Raw genomic sequence first — 19,565 nt, forward strand, 5'->3', positions numbered from 1 at the left:
GGCACTGAGAAACCAGAGTAAAATTTTCTCCTTTAACCCGATCCCTTTGTGCTAGATGAGCGAACGTCTCTCCACATGCTCAGTTCTGAGAGTTAAATGTGTGTGAAAGCCGTCCTTCAAATAGCTTTTTGGGAACACAAACTTTATTTTCAGTTGCAAACTCCAATCCATACATATATATGGAGTGGTACAAGCTCCAACACGGTTTTACAGTGATAACGGCAGGAACTTCAAATCGGCACTAGGAAACAGACTAGAATCAACAGTACAATTTTCACCTGCAAACAGTTCACTATTTCTACATTAATGAAAGTCTCTCCACATGCTCAGTTCTGATACATTAGTGTGTGTGAAAGACGTCCTTCACATAGCTTGTTGGGAACACAAATTTTCTTTTCAGTTGCAAACATGATTCCATACATATATAGGGGTAAGTACTAGCTCCAACTCGGTTTTACAGTGAAAACTGCAGGAACTTCAAACCGGCACTTGGAAACAGACTGAGAATCCAGAGTAAAAATTTACCTGCAACCCTTTCCCTTTCTGATAGATGAACGAAAGTCTACCCAAATGCTCAGTTCTGAGAGATAAGTGTGTGTGAAAGCCGTCCTTCACCTAGCTTGTTGGGAACACAAATTTTCTTTTCAGTTGCAAACACCAATCCATACATATATATGGGGAGGTACTAGCTCCAACTCGGTTTTACAGTGAAAATTACAGGAACATCAAACCGACACTGGGAAACAGACTGAGAAACCAGACTAAAAGTTTCTACTGCAACCCGTTCCCTTTGTGCTAGATGAACTAACGTGTCTCCACATGCTCAGTTCGGAGTTATAAGTGTTTGTGAAAGCCGTCCTTCACCTAGCTTGTTGGGATAACAAAGTTTCTTTTCAGTTACAATTTCCACTCCATGGATATATGTGGGGAGGTACCAGCCCCAACTCGGTTTTACAGTGAAAACTGCAGGAACTTCAAACCGGCACTTGGAAACAAACTGAGAATCCAGAGTAATATTTTCTCCTGCAAGCCGTTCCATTTGTGTTAGATGAACGAACGTCTCTCCACATGCTCAGTTCTGAAAGATAAGTGTGAGTGAAAACCTGCCTTCACGTATCTTGTTGGGAACACAAAGAATCTTTTCAGTAGTAAACTCCACTCCTTACATATATATTGGGAGGTACATACTCCAACTCGGTTTTACAATGAAAACTGCAGGAACGTCCAAACGGCAATTGGAAACACACTGAGAAACCAGCGTAAAAGTTTCTCCTGCAACCGGTTCCCTTTGTGCTAGATGACCGAAAGTCTACCCAAATGCTCAGTTCTGAGAGATAAGTGTGTGTGAAAGCCGTCCTTCACCTAGCTTGTTGGGAACACAAATTTTCTTTTCAGTTGCAAACACCAATCCATACATATATATGGGGAGGTACTAGCTCCAACTCGTTTTTACAGTGAAAATTACAGGAACATCAAACCGACACTGGGAAACAGACTGAGAAACCAGACTAAAAGTTTCTACTGCAACCCGTTCCCTTTGTGCTAGATGAACTAACGTGTCTCAACGTGATCATTTCTAAAGAGATAAGTGTGTGTTAAAGCCGTCCTTCACCTAGATTTTTGGGAACACAAATTTTATTTTCAGTTGCAAACTCCAATCCATACATGTATATGGGCTGGTACAAGCTCCAACACGGTTTTACAGTGATAACTGCAGGAACTTCAAATCGGCACTAGGAAACAAACTGAGAATCCAGAGTACAATTTTCAGCTGCAAACAGTTCACTTTTTCTACATTAATGAAAGTCTCTCCACATGCTCAGTTCTGATAGATTAGTGTGTGTGAACGCCGTCCTTCACATAGCTTCTTGGGAACACAAAGTTTCATTCAGTTGCAAACTCCAATCTTTACATATATATGGGGAGTACTAGCTACAACTCGATTTTATAGTGAAAACTGCAGGGACTTTAAACAGTCACTAGGAATCAGACTGAGAATCCAGAGTAAACGTTTTTCCTGCAACACGTTACCATTTTTGCTAGATGAACGAAATTCTCCCCACATGCTCAGTTCTGAGAGATAATTGTGTGTGAAAGCCGTCCTTCACCTAGCTTGTAGGGAACACAAAGTTTCTTTTCAGTTCCAAACTCCACTCCTTATTTTTATATTTGGAGGTACTAGCACAAACACGGTTTTATAGTGAAAACTGCAGGAACTTCAAACCAGCACTTGGAAACAGACTGAGAATCCAGAGTAAAAGTTTCTCCTGCAACCCGTTCCATTTGTGATAGATAAATGAACGTCTCTCAACATGCTCAGTTCTGAGAGATATGTGTGTGTGAAAGCCTTCCTTCACCTAGCTTTTTGGGAACACAAAGTTTGTTTTCAGGTGCAAACACCATTCCATACATATATATGGGGAGGTATTGGCTCCAAATCGGTTTTACAGTGAAAACTCAGGAACTTCAAACCGACACTGGGAAACAGACTGAGAAAGCAGAGTAAAAGTTTCTCCTGCAATCCGTTACCTTTGTGCTAGATGAACGAAAGTCTCTCCACATGCTCACTTCTGAGTGATAAGTGTGTGTGAAATCCGTCCTTCACCTAGCTTGTTGGGAACACAAAGATTCTTTTCAGTTGCAAACACCACTCCTTACATATATATGGGGAGTTACAAGTTCCAACTAAGTTTTACAGTGAAAACTGCAGGAAATTCAAACAAGCACTAGGAAACAGACAGAGAAAACAGAGTAAATGTTTCTCCTGCAACCCGTACCATTTGTGATAGATGAACGAATTTCCCTCCACATGCTCAGTTCTGAGAGATAAGTGTGAGTGAAACCTTCCTTCACTTAGCTTGTTGGGAACACAAAGAATATTTTCAGTACTAAACTCCACTCCTTACATATTTATTGGGAGGTACTAGCTCCAACTCGTTTTAAAATGAAAACTGCAGGAACGTCCAAACGGCAATTGGAATCACAGTGAGAAACCAGAGAAAAAGTTTCTACTGCAACAGGTTCCCTTTGTGCTAGATGAACAAACGTCTCTCCACATGCTCAGATCTGAGAGATAAGTGTGTGTTAAAGCCGAACTTCACTTAACCTGTTGGGAACACAAAGTTTCTTTTAGTTGCAAACTCCACTCCATACATATTTATGAGGAGTTGCTACCTCCAACTCGGTTTTACAGTGAAAACTGCAGGAACATCAAACCGGCACTAGGAATCAGACAGAGATTCCAGAGTATTAGTTTATCCTACAACACGTTCCCTTTTTGCTAGATGAAAGAAAACTCCTCCACATGCTCACTTCTGAGAGATAAGTGTGTGTTAAAGCCGTCCTTAAACTAGCTTGTTGGGAACTCAAAATTTATTTACAGTTGCAAACTCAAATCCATACATATATATGGGGAAGTTCAAGCTCCAAATCGGTTTTACAGTGAAAACTGCAGGAACATCAAACCGGCACTAGCAAACAGACTGAGAAACCAGAGTAAAAGTTTCTCCTGAAACCCGTTCACTTTGTGCTAGATAAACGAAAGTCTCTCCACATGCTCAGGTCTGAGAGTTAATTGTGTGTGAAATCCGTCCTTCACATAGCTTGTTGGGAACACAAACTTTCTTTTCAGTTGCAAACTCCACTACATACATATATATGGGTAGGTACTAGCTCCAACACGGTTTTATACTGAAAACTGCGGGAACTTCAAAGAGGCACTAGGAATCAGTCTGAGAACCCAGAGTAAAAGATTCTCCTGCAACCCGTTCACTTTGTGATACATGAACGAACGTCTCTCCACATGTTCAGTTCTGAGGGATAAGGGTTTGTGAAAGCTGTCCTTCAACTAGCTCGTTGGAACACAAACTTTCTTTTCAGTTGCAAACTCCACTCCATAAATATATATGGGGAGGTACTAGCTCCAACACGGTTTTATAGTGAAAACTGCAGGAACTACAAACCGGCAGTAGGAAACACACTGAGAAACCAGAGTAATAGTTTCTCCTGCATCCCGTTCCCTTTATGCTAGATGAACGAAAGTCTCTCCACATGCTCAGTACTGACATAGGAGTGTGGGTTACAGCCGTACTTCACCTAGCATTTTGGGAACACAAAGTTTCTTTTCATTTGCAAACTAAACTCCGTATATATATATGGGGAGGTACCAGCTCCAACTCGGTTTTACAGTGAAAACTGCAAAAACTTCATACCATCACTAGGAAACAGACTGATAAACCAGAGTAAATATTTCAACTGCAACCCGTTCCCTTTCTGCTAGATGAACGATCGTCTCTACAGATGCTCAGTTCTGAGAGATAAATGTGTGTGAAACCCGAAATTCACCTAGCTTCTTGGGAACACAAAGATTCTTTTCAGATGCAAACACCACTCCTTACATAAATATGGGGAGGTACTAGCTCCAACTCTATTTTACAGTGAAAACTGCAGGAATTTCAAACAGGCACAAGGAAACAGACTGAGAAAACAGAGTAAAAGTTTCTCCTGCAACCCGTTCCATTTGTGCTAGATGAACGAACGTGTCTCCACATGCTCAGTTCGGAGTTATAAGTGTTTGTGAAAGCCGTCCTTCACCTAGCTTGTTGGGATAACAAAGTTTCTTTTCAGTTGCAATTTCCACTCCATGGATATATGTGGGGAGGTACCAGCCCCAACTCGGTTTTACAGTGAAAACTGCAGGAACTTCAAACCGGCACTTGGAAACAAACTGAGAATCCAGAGTAATATTTTCTCCTGCAAGCCGTTCCATTTGTGTTAGATGAACGAACGTCTCTCCACATGCTCAGTTCTGAAAGATAAGTGTGAGTGAAAACCTGCCTTCACGTATCTTGTTGGGAACACAAAGAATCTTTTCAGTAGTAAACTCCACTCCTTACATATATATTGGGAGGTACATACTCCAACTCGGTTTTACAATGAAAACTGCAGGAACGTCCAAACGGCAATTGGAAACACACTGAGAAACCAGCGTAAAGTTTCTCCTGCAACCGGTTCCCTTTGTGCTAGATGACCGAAAGTCTATCCACATGATCAGTTCTGAGAGTTATGTGTGAGTGAAATACAAACTTCACCTAACTTGTTGGGAACACAAAGTTTCTTTTCAGTTGCAAACTCCACTCCATACATATTTCTGGGGAGGTGCTACCTCCAACTCGTTTTTACAGGGAAAACTACAGGAACATCAAAACGGCACTAGGAAACAGAATGAGATACCAGAGTAATAGTTTCTCCTGCAACACGTTCCCTTTTTGCTAGATGAAAGAAAACCCCTCCAAATGCTCAGTTCTGAGAGATAAGTGTGTGTTAAAGCCTTCCTTCATCTAGCTTGTTGGGAACACAAAGTTTATTTTTAGTTGCAAACTCCACTCCATACATATATATGGGGAGGTACAAGCCCAAACTCGGTTTTACAGTGAAAACTGCAGGAACATCAAACCGGCACGAGGAAACAGACTGAGAAACCAGAGTAATAGTTTCTCCTGCAACACGTTCCCTTTAAGCTAGATGAACGAACGTCTCTCCACATGCTCAGTTCTAAAGAGATAAGTGTGTGTGAAAGCCGTCCTCCACCTAGTTTCTTGGGAACAGAAACTTTCTTTTCAGTTGCAATCTCCAATCAATACATATATATGGGGAGGCTACTTCAAACTCGCTTTTACAGAGAAACCAGCAGGAACTTCAAAACGGCACTGGGAATCAGACAGAGAAACCAGAGTAAAAGTTTCTCCTGCAAACCGTTCCCTTTGTGCTAGATGAACAAACGTCTCTCCACATGCTCAGTACAGACAGATAAGTGTTTGAAAACCGTACTTCACCTAGCTTTTTGGGAACACAAAGTTTCTTTTCAGTTGCAAACTCCACTCCTTACATATATATGGGGTGTACTAGCTCCAAATAGGTTTTACAGTGAAAACTGCAGGAACTTCAAACCGGCACTGAGAAACCAGAGTAAAATTTTCTCCTTTAACCCGGTCCCTTTGTGCTAGATGAGCGAACGTCTCTCCACATGCTCAGTTCTGAGAGTTAAATGTGTGTGAAAGCCGTCCTTCAAATAGCTTTTTTGGGAACACAAACTTTATTTTCAGTTGCAAACTCCAATCCATACATATATATGGAGTGGTACAAGCTCCAACACGGTTTTACAGTGATAACGGCAGGAACTTCAAATCGGCACTAGGAAACAGACTGAGAATCAACAGTACAATTTTCACCTGCAAACAGTTCACTATTTCTACATTAAAGAAAGTCTCTCCACATGCTCAGTTCTGATACATTAGTGTGTGTGAAAGACGTCCTTCACATAGCTTGTTGGGAACACAAATTTTCTTTTCAGTTGCAAACATGATTCCATACATATATAGGGGTAAGTACTAGCTCCAACTCGGTTTTACAGTGAAAACTGCAGGAACTTCAAACCGGCACTTGGAAACAGACTGAGAATCCAGAGTAAAAATTTACCTGCAACCCTTTCCCTTTGTGATAGATGAACGAAAGTCTACCCAAATGCTCAGTTCTGAGAGATAAGTGTGTGTGAAAGCCGTCCTTCACCTAGCTTGTTGGGAACACAAATTTTCTTTTCAGTTGCAAACACCAATCCATACATATATATGGGGAGGTACTAGCTCCAACTCGGTTTTACAGTGAAAATTACAGGAACATCAAACCGACACTGGGAAACAGACTGAGAAACCAGACTAAAAGTTTCTACTGCAACCTGTTCCCTTTGTGCTAGATGAACTAACGTGTCTCAACGTGATCATTTCTAAAGAGATAAGTGTGTGTGAAAGCCGTCCTTCACCTAGATTTTTGGGAACACAAACTTTATTTTCAGTTGCAAACTCCAATCCATACATGTATATGGGCTGGTACAAGCTCCAACACGGTTTTACAGTGATAACTGCAGGAACTTCAAATCGGCACTAGGAAACAGACTGAGAATCCAGAGTACAATTTTCAGCTGCAAACAGTTCACTTTTTCTACATTAATGAAAGTCTCTCCACATGCTCAGTTCTGATAGATTAGTGTGTGTGAACGCCGTCCTTCACATAGCTTCTTGGGAACACAAAGTTTCATTCAGTTGCAAACTCCAATCTTTACATATATATGGGGAGTACTAGCTACAACTCGATTTTATAGTGAAAACTGCAGGGACTTTAAACAGTCACTAGGAATCAGACTGAGAATCCAGAGTAAACGTTTTTCCTGCAACACGTTACCATTTTTGCTAGATGAACGAAATTCTCCCCACATGCTCAGTTCTGAGAGATAATTGTGTGTGAAAGCCGTCCTTCACCTAGCTTGTAGGGAACACAAAGTTTCTTTTCAGTTCCAAACTCCACTCCTTATTTTTATATTTGGAGGTACTAGCACAAACACGGTTTTATAGTGAAAACTGCAGGAACTTCAAACCAGCACTTGGAAACAGACTGAGAATCCAGAGTAAAAGTTTCTCCTGCAACCCGTTCCATTTGTGATAGATAAACGAACGTCTCTCAACATGCTCAGTTCTGAGAGATATGTGTGTGTGAAAGCCTTCCTTCACCTAGCTTTTTGGGAACACAAAGTTTGTTTTCAGGTGCAAACACCATTCCATACATATATATGGGGAGGTATTGGCTCCAAATCGGTTTTACAGTGAAAACTCAGGAACTTCAAACTGACACTGGGAAACAGACTGAGAAAGCAGAGTAAAAGTTTCTCCTGCAATCCGTTACCTTTGTGCTAGATGAACGAAAGTCTCTCCACATGCTCACTTCTGAGTGATAAGTGTGTGTGAAATCCGTCCTTCACCTAGCTTGTTGGGAACACAAAGATTCTTTTCAGTTGCAAACACCACTCCTTACATATATATGGGGAGTTACAAGTTCCAACTAAGTTTTACAGTGAAAACTGCAGGAAATTCAAACAAGCACTAGGAAACAGATAAAACAGAGTAAATGTTTCTCCTGCAACCCGTACCATTTGTGATAGATGAACGAATTTCCCTCCACATGCTCAGTTCTGAGAGATAAGTGTGAGTGAAACCTTCCTTCACTTAGCTTGTTGGGAACACAAAGAATATTTTCAGTACTAAACTCCACTCCTTACATATTTATTGGGAGGTACTAGCTCCAACTCGTTTTAAAATGAAAACTGCAGGAACGTCCAAACGGCAATTGGAATCACAGTGAGAAACCAGAGAAAAAGTTTCTACTGCAACAGGTTCCCTTTGTGCTAGATGAACAAACGTCTCTCCACATGCTCAGATCTGAGAGATAAGTGTGTGTTAAAGCCGAACTTCACTTAACCTGTTGGGAACACAAAGTTTCTTTTAGTTGCAAACTCCACTCCATACATATTTATGAGGAGTTGCTACCTCCAACTCGGTTTTACAGTGAAAACTGCAGGAACATCAAACCGGCACTAGGAATCAGACAGAGATTCCAGAGTATTAGTTTATCCTGCAACACGTTCCCTTTTTGCTAGATAAAAGAAAACTCCTCCACATGCTCACTTCTGAGAGATAAGTGTGTGTTAAAGCCGTCCTTAACCTAGCTTGTTGGGAACTCAAAATTTATTTACAGTTGCAAACTCAAATCCATACATATATATGGGGAAGTTCAAGCTCCAAATCGGTTTTACAGTGAAAACTGCAGGAACATCAAACCGGCACTAGCAAACAGACTGAGAAACCAGAGTAAAAGTTTCTCCTGAAACCCGTTCACTTTGTGCTAGATAAACGAAAGTCTCTCCACATGCTCAGGTCTGAGAGTTAATTGTGTGTGAAATCCGTCCTTCACATAGCTTGTTGGGAACACAAACTTTCTTTTCAGTTGCAAACTCCACTACATACATATATATGGGTAGGTACTAGCTCCAACACGGTTTTATACTGAAAACTGCGGGAACTTCAAAGAGGCACTAGGAATCAGTCTGAGAACCCAGAGTAAAAGATTCTCCTGCAACCCGTTCACTTTGTGATAGATGAACGAACGTCTCTCCACATGTTCAGTTCTGAGGGATAAGGGTTTGTGAAAGCTGTCCTTCAACTAGCTCGTTGGAACACAAACTTTCTTTTCAGTTGCAAACTCCACTCCATAAATATATATGGGGAGGTACTAGCTCCAACACGGTTTTATAGTGAAAACTGCAGGAACTACAAACCGGCAGTAGGAAACACACTGAGAAACCAGAGTAATAGTTTCTCCTGCATCCCGTTCCCTTTATGCTAGATGAACGAAAGTCTCTCCACATGCTCAGTACTGACATAGGAGTGTGGGTTACAGCCGTACTTCACCTAGCATTTGGGAACACAAAGTTTCTTTTCATTTGCAAACTAAACTCCGTATATATATATGCGGAGGGTACCAGCTCCAACTCGGTTTTACAGTGAAAACTGCAAAAACTTCATACCGTCACTAGGAAACAGACTGATAAACCAGAGTAAATATTTCAACTGCAACCCGTTCCCTTTCTGCTAGATGAACGATCGTCTCTACAGATGCTCAGTTCTGAGAGATAAATGTGTGTGAAAGCCGAAATTCACCTAGCTTCTTGGGAACACAAAGATTCTTTTCAGATGCAAACACCACTCCTTACATAAATATGGGGAGGTACTAGCTCCAACTCTATTTTACAGTGAAAACTGCAGGAATTTCAAACAGGCACAAGGAAACAGACTGAGAAAACAGAGTAAAAGTTTCTCCTGCAACCCGTTCCATTTGTGCTAGATGAACGAACGTGTCTCCACATGCTCAGTTCGGAGTTATAAGTGTTTGTGAAAGCCGTCCTTCACCTAGCTTGTTGGGATAACAAAGTTTCTTTTCAGTTGCAATTTCCACTCCATGGATATATGTGGGGAGGTACCAGCCCCAACTCGGTTTTACAGTGAAAACTGCAGGAACTTCAAACCGGCACTTGGAAACAAACTGAGAATCCAGAGTAATATTTTCTCCTGCAAGCCGTTCCATTTGTGTTAGATGAACGAACGTCTCTCCACATGCTCAGTTCTGAAAGATAAGTGTGAGTGAAAACCTGCCTTCACGTATCTTGTTTGGAACACAAAGAATCTTTTCAGTAGTAAACTCCACTCCTTACATATATATTGGGAGGTACATACTCCAACTCGGTTTTACAATGAAAACTGCAGGAACGTCCAAACGGCAATTGGAAACACACTGAGAAACCAGCGTAAAAGTTTCTCCTGCAACCGGTTCCCTTTGTGCTAGATGACCGAAAGTCTATCCACATGATCAGTTCTGAGAGTTATGTGTGAGTGAAATACAAACTTCACCTAACTTGTTGGGAACACAAAGTTTCTTTTCAGTTGCAAACTCCACTCCATACATATTTCTGGGGAGGTGCTACCTCCAACTCGTTTTTACAGGGAAAACTACAGGAACATCAAAACGGCACTAGGAAACAGAATGAGATACCAGAGTAATAGTTTCTCCTGCAACACGTTCCCTTCTTGCTAGATGAAAGAAAACCCCTCCAAATGCTCAGTTCTGAGAGATAAGTGTGTGTTAAAGCCTTCCTTCATCTAGCTTGTTGGGAACACAAAGTTTATTTTTAGTTGCAAACTCCACTCCATACATATATATGGGGAGGTACAAGCCCAAACTCGGTTTTACAGTGAAAACTGCAGGAACATCAAACCGGCACGAGGAAACAGACTGAGAAACCAGAGTAATAGTTTCTCCTGCAACACGTTCCCTTTAAGCTAGATGAACGAACGTCTCTCCACATGCTCAGTTCTAAAGAGATAAGTGTGTGTGAAAGCCGTCCTCCACCTAGTTTCTTGGGAACAGAAACTTTCTTTTCAGTTGCAATCTCCAATCAATACATATATATGGGGAGGCTACTTCAAACTCGCTTTTACAGAGAAACCAGCAGGAACTTCAAAACGGCACTGGGAATCAGACAGAGAAACCAGAGTAAAAGTTTCTCCTGCAAAACCGTTCCCTTTGTGCTAGATGAACAAACGTCTCTCCACATGCTCAGTACAGACAGATAAGTGTTTGAAAACCGTACTTCACCTAGCTTTTTGGGAACACAAAGTTTCTTTTCAGTTGCAAACTCCACTCCTTACATATATATGGGGGTGTACTAGCTCCAAATAGGTTTTACAGTGAAAACTGCAGGAACTTCAAACCGGCACTGAGAAACCAGAGTAAAATTTTCTCCTTTAACCCGGTCCCTTTGTGCTAGATGAGCGAACGTCTCTCCACATGCTCAGTTCTGAGAGTTAAATGTGTGTGAAAGCCGTCCTTCAAATAGCTTTTTGGGAACACAAACTTTATTTTCAGTTGCAAACTCCAATCATACATGTATATGGGCTGGTACAAGCTCCAACACGGTTTTACAGTGATAACTGCAGGAACTTCAAATCGGCACTAGGAAACAGACTGAGAATCCAGAGAACAATTTTCACCTGCAAACAGTTCACTATTTCTACATTAATGAAAGTCTCTCCACATGCTCATTTCTGATACATTAGTGTGTGTGAAAGACGTCCTTCACATAGCTTGTTGGGAACACAAATTTTCTTTTCAGTTGCAAACATGATTCCATACATATATAGGGGTAAGTACTAGCTCCAACTCGGTTTTACAGTGAAAACTGCAGGAACTTCAAACCGGCACTTGGAAACAGACTGAGAATCCAGAGTAAAAATTTACCTGCAACCCTTTCCCTTTGTGATAGATGAACGAAAGTCTACCCAAATGCTCAGTTCTGAGAGATAAGTGTGTGTGAAAGCCGTCCTTCACCTAGCTTGTTGGGAACACAAATTTTCTTTTCAGTTGCAAACACCAATCCATACATATATATGGGGAGGGTACTAGCTCCAACTCGGTTTTACAGTGAAAATTACAGGAACATCAAACCGACACTGGGAAACAGACTGAGAAACCAGACTAAAAGTTTCTACTGCAACCCGTTCCCTTTGTGCTAGATGAACTAACGTGTCTCAACGTGATCATTTCTAAAGAGATAAGTGTGTGTGAAAGCCGTCCTTCACCTAGATTTTTGGGAACACAAACTTTATTTTCAGTTGCAAACTCCAATCCATACATGTATATGGGCTGGTACAAGCTCCAACACGGTTTTACAGTGATAACTGCAGGAACTTCAAATCGGCACTAGGAAACAGACTGAGAATCCAGAGTACAATTTTCAGCTGCAAACAGTTCACTTTTTCTACATTAATGAAAGTCTCTCCACATGCTCAGTTCTGATAGATTAGTGTGTGTGAACGCCGTCCTTCACATAGCTTCTTGGGAACACAAAGTTTCATTCAGTTGCAAACTCCAATCTTTACATATATATGGGGAGTACTAGCTACAACTCGATTTTATAGTGAAAACTGCAGGGACTTTAAACAGTCACTAGGAATCAGACTGAGAATCCAGAGTAAACGTTTTTCCTGCAACACGTTACCATTTCTGCTAGATGAACGAAATTCTCCCCACATGCTCAGTTCTGAGAGATAATTGTGTGTGAAAGCCGTCCTTCACCTAGCTTGTAGGGAACACAAAGTTTCTTTTCAGTTCCAAACTCCACTCCTTATTTTTATATTTGGAGGTACTAGCACAAACACGGTTTTACAGTGAAAACTGCAGGAACTTCAAACCAGCACTTGGAAACAGACTGAGAATCCAGAGTAAAAGTTTCTCCTGCAACCCGTTCCATTTGTGATAGATAAACGAACGTCTCTCAACATGCTCAGTTCTGAGAGATATGTGTGTGTGAAAGCCTTCCTTCACCTAGCTTTTTGGGAACACAAAGTTTGTTTTCAGGTGCAAACACCATTCCATACATATATATGGGGAGGTATTGGCTCCAAATCGGTTTTACAGTGAAAACTCAGGAACTTCAAACCGACACTGGGAAACAGACTGAGAAAGCAGAGTAAAAGTTTCTCCTGCAATCCGTTACCTTTGTGCTAGATGAACGAAAGTCTCTCCACATGCTCACTTCTGAGTGATAAGTGTGTGTGAAATCCGTCCTTCACCTAGCTTGTTGGGAACACAAAGATTCTTTCAGTTGCAAACACCACTCCTTACATATATATGGGGAGTTACAAGTTCCAACTAAGTTTTACAGTGAAAACTGCAGGAAATTCAAACAAGCACTAGGAAACAGACAGAGAAAACAGAGTAAATGTTTCTCCTGCAACCCGTACCATTTGTGATAGATGAACGAATTTCCCTCCACATGCTCAGTTCTGAGAGATAAGTGTGAGTGAAACCTTCCTTCACTTAGCTTGTTGGGAACACAAAGAATATTTTCAGTACTAAGCTCCACTCCTTACATATTTATTGGGAGGTACTAGCTCCAACTCGTTTTAAAATGAAAACTGCAGGAACGTCCAAACGGCAATTGGAATCACAGTGAGAAACCAGAGAAAAAGTTTCTACTGCAACAGGTTCCCTTTGTGCTAGATGAACAAACGTCTCTCCACATGCTCAGATCTGAGAGATAAGTGTGTGTTAAAGCCGAACTTCACTTAACCTGTTGGGAACACAAAGTTTCTTTTAGTTGCAAACTCCACTCCATACATATTTATGAGGAGTTGCTACCTCCAACTCGGTTTTACAGTGAAAACTGCAGGAACATCAAACCGGCACTAGGAATCAGACAGAGATTCCAGAGTATTAGTTTATCCTGCAACACGTTCCCTTTTTGCTAGATGAAAGAAAACTCCTCCACATGCTCACTTCTGAGAGATAAGTGTGTGTTAAAGCCGTCCTTAACCTAGCTTGTTGGGAACTCAAAATTTATTTACAGTTGCAAACTCAAATCCATACATATATATGGGGAAGTTCAAGCTCCAAATCGGTTTTACAGTGAAAACTGCAGGAACATCAAACCGGCACTAGCAAACAGACTGAGAAAACCAGAGTAAAAGTTTCTCCTGAAACCCGTTCACTTTGTGCTAGATAAACGAAAGTCTCTCCACATGCTCAGGTCTGAGAGTTAATTGTGTGTGAAATCCGTCCTTCACATAGCTTGTTGGGAACACAAACTTTCTTTTCAGTTGCAAACTCCACTACATACATATATATGGGTAGGTACTAGCTCCAACACGGTTTTATACTGAAAACTGCGGGAACTTCAAAGAGGCACTAGGAATCAGTCTGAGAACCAGAGTAAAAGATTCTCCTGCAACCCGTTCACTTTGTGATACATGAACGAACGTCTCTCCACATGTTCAGTTCTGAGGGATAAGGGTTTGTGAAAGCTGTCCTTCAACTAGCTCGTTGGAACACAAACTTTCTTTTCAGTTGCAAACTCCACTCCATAAATATATATGGGGAGGTACTAGCTCCAACACGGTTTTATAGTGAAAACTGCAGGAACTACAAACCGGCAGTAGGAAACACACTGAGAAACCAGAGTAATAGTTTCTCCTGCATCCCGTTCCCTTTATGCTAGATGAACGAAAGTCTCTCCACATGCTCAGTACTGACATAGGAGTGTGGGTTACAGCCGTACTTCACCTAGCATTTTGGGAACACAAAGTTTCTTTTCATTTGCAAACTAAACTCCGTATATATATATGGGGAGGTACCAGCTCCAACTCGGTTTTACAGTGAAAACTGCAAAAACTTCATACCGTCACTAGGAAACAGACTGATAAACCAGAGTAAATATTTCAACTGCAACCCGTTCCCTTTCTGCTAGATGAACGATCGTCTCTACAGATGCTCAGTTCTGAGAGATAAATGTGTGTGAAAGCCGAAATTCACCTAGCTTCTTGGGAACACAAAGATTCTTTTCAGATGCAAACACCACTCCTTACATAAATATGGGGGAGGTACTAGCTCCAACTCTATTTTACAGTGAAAACTGCAGGAATTTCAAACAGGCACAAGGAAACAGACTGAGAAAACAGAGTAAAAGTTTCTCCTGCAACCCGTTCCATTTGTGCTAGATGAACGAACGTGTCTCCACATGCTCAGTTCGGAGTTATAAGTGTTTGTGAAAGCCGTCCTTCACCTAAGCTTGTTGGGATAACAAAGTTTCTTTTCAGTTGCAATTTCCACTCCATGGATATATGTGGGGAGGTACCAGCCCCAACTCGGTTTTACAGTGAAAACTGCAGGAACTTCAAACCGGCACTTGGAAACAAACTGAGAATCCAGAGTAATATTTTCTCCTGCAAGCCGTTCCATTTGTGTTAGATGTACGAACGTCTCTCCACATGCTCAGTTCTGAAAGATAAGTGTGAGTGAAAACCTGCCTTCACGTATCTTGTTGGGAACACAAAGAATCTTTTCAGTAGTAAACTCCACTCCTTACATATATATTGGGAGGTACATACTCCAACTCGGTTTTACAATGAAAACTGCAGGAACGTCCAAACGGCAATTGGAAACACACTGAGAAACCAGAGTAAAAGTTTCTCCTGCAACACGTTCCCTTTAAGCTAGATGAACGAACGTCTCTCCACATACTCAGTTCTAAAGAGATAAGTGTGTGTGACAGCCGTCCTCCACCTAGTTTCTTGGGAACAGAAACTTTCTTTTCAGTTGCAATCTCCAATCAATACATATATATGGGGAGGCTAGTTCAAACTCGCATTTACAGAGAAACCAGCAGGAACTTCAAAACGGCACTGGGAATCAGACAGAGAAACCAGAGTAAAAGTTTCTCCTGCAAACCGTTCCCTTTGTGCTAGATGAACAAACGTCTCTCCACATGCTCAGTACAGACAGATAAGTGTTTGAAATCCGTCCTGCACCTACCTTGTTGGGAACACAAAGATTCTTTTCAGTTGCAAACTCCACCCCATACATATATAAGGGGAGGTACAACCTCCAACACGGTTTTACAGTGAAAACTGCAGGAACTTCAATACGGCACTAGGAAACAGACTGAGAAACCAGACAAAAACTTTCTCCTGCAACAGGTTCCCTTTATGCTAGATGAACAAACGTCTCTCCACATGCTCAGATCTGAGAGATAAGTGTGTGTTAAAGCCGAACTTCACTTAACTTGTTGGGAACACAAAGTTTCTTTAGTTGCAAACTCCACTCCATACATATTTATGAGGAGTTGCTACCTCCAACTCGGTTTTACAGTGAAAACTGAAGGAACATCAAACCGGCACTAGGAATCAGACAGAGATTCCAGAGTATTAGTTTATCCTGCAACACGTTCCCTTTTTGCTAGATGAAAGAAAACTCCTCCACATGCTCACTTCTGAGAGATAAGTGTGTGTTAAAGCCGTCCTTAACCTAGCTTGTTGGGAACTCAAAATTTATTTACAGTTGCAACTCAAATCCATACATATATATGGGGAAGTTCAAGCTCCAAATCGGTTTTACAGTGAAAACTGCAGGAACATCAAACCGGCACTAGCAAACAGACTGAGAAACCAGAGTAAAAGTTTCTCCTGAAACCCGATCACTTTGTGCTAGATAAACGAAAGTCTCTCCACATGCTCAGGTCTGAGAGTTAATTGTGTGTGAAATCCGTCCTTCACATAGCTTGTTGGGAGCACAAACTTTCTTTTCAGTTGCAAACTCCACTACATACATATATATGGGTAGGTACTAGCTCCAACACGGTTTTTATACTGAAAACTGCGGGAACTTCAAAGAGGCACTAGGAATCAGTCTGAGAACCCAGAGTAAAAGATTCTCCTGCAACCCGTTCACTTTGTGATAGATGAACGAACGTCTCTCCACATGTCAGTTCTGAGGGATAAGGGTTTGTGAAAGCTGTCCTTCAACTAGCTCGTTGGAACACAAACTTTCTTTTCAGTTGCAAACTCCACTCCATAAATATATATGGGGAGGGTACTAGCTCCAACACGGTTTTACAGTGAAAACTGCAGGAACTTCAAACCGGCACTGAGAAACCAGAGTAAAATTTTCTCCTTTAACCCGGTCCCTTTGTGCTAGATGAGCGAACGTCTCTCCACATGCTCAGTTCTGAGAGTTAAATGTGTGTGAAAGCCGTCCTTCAAATAGCTTTTTGGGAACACAAACTTTATTTTCAGTTGCAAACTCCAATCCATACATATATATGGAGTGGTACAAGCTCCAACACGGTTTTACAGTGATAACTGCAGGAACTTCAAATCGGCACTAGGAAACAGACTAGAATCAACAGTACAATTTTCACCTGCAAACAGTTCACTATTTCTACATTAATGAAAGTCTCTCCACATGCTCAGTTCTGATACATTAGTGTGTGTGAAAGACGTCCTTCACATAGCTTTTTGGGAACACAAATTTTCTTTTCAGTTGCAAACATGATTCCATACATATATAGGGGTAAGTACTAGCTCCAACTCGGTTTTACAGTGAAAACTGCAGGAACTTCAAACCGGCACTTGGAAACAGACTGAGAATCCAGAGTAAAAATTTACCTGCAACCCTTTCCCTTTGTGATAGATGAACGAAAGTCTACCCAAATGCTCAGTTCTGAGAGATAAGTGTGTGTGAAAGCCGTCCTTCACCTAGCTTGCTGGGAACACAAATTTTCTTTTCAGTTGCAAACACCAATCCATACATATATATGGGGAGGTACTAGCTCCAACTCGGTTTTACAGTGAAAATTACAGGAACATCAAACCGACACTGGGAAACAGACTGAGAAACCAGACTAAAAGTTTCTACTGCAACCCGTTCCCTTTGTGCTAGATGAACTAACGTGTCTCAACGTGATCATTTCTAAAGAGATAAGTGTGTGTGAAAGCCGTCCTTCACCTAGATTTTTGGGAACACAAACTTTATTTTCAGTTGCAAACTCCAATCCATACATGTATATGGGCTGGTACAAGCTCCAACACGGTTTTACAGTGATAACTGCAGGAACTTCAAATCGGCACTAGGAAACAGACTGAGAATCCAGAGTACAATTTTCAGCTGCAAACAGTTCACTTTTTCTACATTAATGAAAGTCTCTCCACATGCTCATTTCTGATAGATTAGTGTGTGTGAACGCCGTCCTTCACATAGCCTCTTGGGAACACAAAGTTTCATTCAGTTGCAAACTCCAATCTTTACATATATATGGGGAGTACTAGCTACAACTCGATTTTATAGTGAAAACTGCAGGGACTTTAAACAGTCACTAGGAATCAGACTGAGAATCCAGAGTAAACGTTTTTCCTGCAACACCTTACCATTTTTGCTAGATGAACGAAATTCTCCCCACATGCTCAGTTCTGAGAGATAATTGTGTGTGAAAGCCGTCCTTCAACTAGCTTGTAGGGAACACAAAGTTTCTTTTCAGTTCCAAACTCCACTCCTTATTTTTATATTTGGAGGTACTAGCACAAACACGGTTTTACAGTGAAAACTGCAGGAACTTCAAACCAGCACTTGGAAACAGACTGAGAATCCAGAGTAAAAGTTTCTCCTGCAACCCGTTCCATTTGTGATAGATAAACGAACGTCTCTCAACATGCTCAGTTCTGAGAGATATGTGTGTGTGAAAGCCTTACTTCACCTAGCTTTTTGGGAACACAAAGTTTGTTTTCAGGTGCAAACACCATTCCATACATATATATGGGGAGGTATTGGCTCCAAATCGGTTTTACAGTGAAAACTCAGGAACTTCAAACCGACACTGGGAAACAGACTGAGAAAGCAGAGTAAAAGTTTCTCCTGCAATCCGTTACCTTTGTGCTAGATGAACGAAAGTCTCTCCACATGCTCACTTCTGAGTGATAAGTGTGTGTGAAATCCGTCCTTCACCTAGCTTGTTGGGAACACAAAGATTCTTTTCAGTTGCAAACACCACTCCTTACATATATATGGGGAGTTACAAGTTCCAACTAAGTTTTACAGTGAAAACTGCAGGAAATTCAAACAAGCACTAGGAAACAGACAGAGAAAACAGAGTAAATGTTTCTCCTGCAACCCGTACCATTTGTGATAGATGAACGAATTTCCCTCCACATGCTCAGTTCTGAGAGATAAGTGTGAGTGAAACCTTCCTTCACTTAGCTTGTTGGGAACACAAAGAATATTTTCAGTACTAAACTCCACTCCTTACATATTTATTGGGAGGTACTAGCTCCAACTCGTTTTAAAATGAAAACTGCAGGAACGTCCAAACGGCAATTGGAATCACAGTGAGAAACCAGAGAAAAAGTTTCTACTGCAACAGGTTCCCTTTGTGCTAGATGAACAAACGTCTCTCCACATGCTCAGATCTGAGAGATAAGTGTGTGTTAAAGCCGAACTTCACTTAACCTGTTGGGAACACAAAGTTTCTTTTAGTTGCAAACTCCACTCCATACAAATTTATGAGGAGTTGCTACCTCCAACTCGGTTTTACAGTGAAAACTGCAGGAACATCAAACCGGCACTAGGAATCAGACAGAGATTCCAGAGTATTAGTTTATCCTGCAACACGTTCCCTTTTTGCTAGATGAAAGAAAACTCCTCCACATGCTCACTTCTGAGAGATAAGTGTGTGTTAAAGCCGTCCTTAAACTAGCTTGTTGGGAACTCAAAATTTATTTAAAGTTGCAAACTCAAATCCATACATATATATGGGGAAGTTCAAGCTCCAAATCGGTTTTACAGTGAAAACTGCAGGA

This window comes from Camelus ferus, chromosome 36, assembly GCF_009834535.1.
Source record: "Camelus ferus isolate YT-003-E chromosome 36, BCGSAC_Cfer_1.0, whole genome shotgun sequence".
Taxonomy (NCBI): Eukaryota; Metazoa; Chordata; class Mammalia; order Artiodactyla; family Camelidae; genus Camelus; species Camelus ferus.